Source organism: Myotis lucifugus, unplaced genomic scaffold, assembly GCF_000147115.1.
Source record: "Myotis lucifugus unplaced genomic scaffold, Myoluc2.0 scaffold_39, whole genome shotgun sequence".
NCBI classification, from domain to species: Eukaryota; Metazoa; Chordata; class Mammalia; order Chiroptera; family Vespertilionidae; genus Myotis; species Myotis lucifugus.
The window spans coordinates 721,679-725,124 of NW_005871087.1; positions in this window are offsets into that span (position 1 = coordinate 721,679).

The following is a 3,446-nucleotide window of genomic DNA, read 5'->3' on the forward strand; positions in this document are numbered from 1 at the left end:
AAAAGCCAGGCTGTACTTCTCCTAGTATTCGCTGTTCCTCAAAGGGTTTTATGTGCTGTTTAATGATTTTTCACAAATAGTTTTTCTTGCCCTTAAAGTCGTATTAATTGAATTTTAATTCAGTAGGATCACCCTCTAAAAAAGGAACACTGGCTATGCAGGTTGAGCAAGTTAGGGCCCCTAGACCTACTTAAGGCCTTTTGCAAGCAAAGTGGGAATTCAAAGGGTGGAAAATAGAGCCATGCAGCACCTTAATGAAAAAGTCCCTTTTTCATTCTCAGCCAAGGAAAACCTGGACGGTCTAGGGAAGGAAACCACTAGCTTTCCCAGGCTCAATCTACTCACCCTCTCAAATTTGATCTTTCTTCTTTTGATTTGATGGGTGGCCTAAGACCACTCCCCCATGGCCCAAGTCACCTTCCTATTAGCATCATTTTCTTCCATTTGTCCTGCCCCTTTCAGAACTTCACCCTCATCAAAACAAAAACAATTTTTAAAAATCGACTTTTTTTGATTTAAACATTTTTAAAAAATATATATTTTATTGATTTTTTACAGAGAGGAAGGGAGAGGGATAGAGAGTTAGAAATATCGATGAGAGAGAAACATCGATCAGCTGCCTCCTGCACACCTCCCACTGGGGATGTGCCCGCAACCAAGGTACATGCCCTTGACCGGAATCGAACCTGGGACCTTTCAGTCCGCAGGCCGACGCTCTATCCACTGAGCCAAACCGGTTCCGGCTAATTTTTAAAATCTTAAAAAAATATTTTTTTGAGCAGATAAATATAGTCGAAATTCCCAAAATACAATATTGTACCAAGAAAAGTATGGACTTTCTCTCATGAATCCTGGACTCAATCTCACCATCCTGAGTTGTTTTTGCTGGTTCAGGCAGGTTTCCAGGAGCCTTGAATGCTTTTGTTGTATGAATTTCACTGAATGAGTCATTTCCTATTTTCATGAAAATTTGCTATTTTCATGATCAGCCTAGGGGATGGATTTCAGTAGATAGGTAGGTAGGTAGATAGCTAGTAGGTAGATAAACCAACCCACATTCAGAATTCTATAAAACATTATTTGAGAGGATAATTATAACAGAAATATTGGGTTAGTCAACAGCCACTGGATGACTTATGTGGCCCATAAGGGGCTGGCAGAGGCCAGATGAGGGCTGCTAGTGATCTCAGATTCCTGATCCCTGAAGCCACTGTTGGGTGTTTTACACTGCTCTTATGAAAGGCCAGAAAGGAAGAAAAAGCTTGTTTCTTACAACTGAGCAGACTGGATTTTAGGCAGAAATCAGAGACTCTGGGAACCACTCCTAAAACAGCTAGAGGCCATTTATTACGCAGCATTCCCTAAGGAAGTACCCCTTAAGCTGCAAAGTGAGCCTTAAACTCATTGTACGGATGTGGAAGCTGTGGTCCAGAGAGGGCAAGCAATCTGCACACAGTCACACAGCCAGGAAGTGGCAGAGCTGCGATTTGAATCCAAGAGTGTCTAATTCCAATGCCCAGGACTTTCAGAGGCAGGAAAACATATATGCTTCAGAATGGAGTGTGTGGTGCTGTTTCGAGGGGGGGGGGGGGGGGGTAGCCACCTTTCCTTTACCCACAAATAAGTAAAATAAGATAAAATAAAACAAACGAAATAAAGTAAATAACTAGATTAAATAACATGAATTTAAAGGTAAATTAATCAAATAGAGAAAATGAAAACAAAATAAACGAAATACATTCGTAAAATGAATGTGAAGTGAAATAATAAACCGAGTAAAATAACCAAGCGGAATAAACAAAATAAAAACGAAATGAAAGGAAATAACTAAAATAAAGCAAAGTCAATAAAACTAAACCAATATGAGAAAATAAGTAAAATGAAAAGAAAGAAAACTAATCAAACACCATAATCATTAAAGAACACTGACTAAGCGCTTTTCCGCCAGCCTCTTTGGGCTCCCAGGTGTCGGTCAGAGAGAAAGCTCAGCTCTAGGAAATGCTGGGTCCCCAGCACTGCACTCCTCCGGCCGGGGTGGGTTTCCCAGCCGGTAAAGGTGCAGCCCCGCTGGGGAGAAGGGGCGCTCCGGGCTGGACAGTGACCCGGCTCTTCCCGGGCTCGTTTCCCGAGCCCACCGACCGTGCCGCCAGTAGGTGGCGCTCTGCGACCCGAGGCCCACGCGCGGCGCCTCCGGATCAAGTCCTCTTGGCGCTGCCCGGGCACCAGGACAGCCGCTTTAAACCCGCGCATCTGCACCCCCGCCGCCTCCTAACCCTTTGGGCTGAGTGCCTCCCTCCTCACCCCACCATCTGCGGTCTCTGGGGTGCTCACCGAGGACGAACCACGCACTGGCTAGTTTGGAGCCCCTGCAGTGTCATATCAAACGCAGGGTTCTTGCCACAAGAATATAAACGTGCAGCTGGACATCCAATGCTTTGATCTTCCTTGATGGAATACGTTGTTTTACATAAAATAATTGGAAGTGTTAAGTAACATCTTGGAAGTTGGAGGGAAAAACAATTCACCTGCCTGGCGCCTCAGGGGAAAGCTATTCATTCCCAACGTTCCCAAACAGCTACCTGTGGCTTTGGCGGGGATGGAGGACGGCAGAGGACACTTGCAGACGGTCTTTCCATCGGCCCCAGAAGTCCCCTAGGAGCTGTGTTGGGGGAGGGGAGAGGTGGGGGTGGGGTGGGGACAAGGGGCCGCTCGCATGCAAATGCCGCTGTGACAATCCAGCCGGGCGCCTCTGCGCCTGGGAGAGGCCGAGGCTGGAACAAAGCGTTAGCATTTTCTACATGTGAAAAGCCCGCATTCCTGGGCCCCGAGGCCGAGGGCGCCGCCCCTCTCCGCATTCACACTCCGGACCACACAGAGCGCTTCTCCAGCCAAAGGCTCCAAGGTTCGTTTCAGCTTTCTTTTGACCTGGGCGATGCATACGAAATGTAGATATTTCCCTAAACGCCGGCTTTGACATTTAATGCGATCCTAAGTAGTCTGAAATGTGGACCGGATTAGGACGAGGCTTGGGGGCCCACAGGGACACTTGGCCAAATCCTCCTAAATCCTCCCGGACAATTGTCACCACACGGATCCCCTCTGCCCCAAATGAGGGGGCTAATGACTCGCTGCTTCTTCCCCCCCCCCCCCCCCGTGCCCCCACTCCTACCCTACAGCCCGTATTTCAGCCCGGTTCTTCCCAGGGAGAACAGGAAGGTGATGTGTAAACTGCTTGCTTCGTGTCAGTGAGGGTCTGATTGCTCTAGGCTGGGCCGCTGAGTCTGACCAGTACCCACCTGTGTTGGGCCTTATTTAACACTTGATAGGGCTCAGGTCAAGGATGCTGAGTCCCTGTGTTATGTTAATTGGCCAACCCAGCCTTGCAAGTAGTTCCTGGGACATGGACATGCTTAGGAAGAGAACATCATCAAAATTCTTCCCTTTAG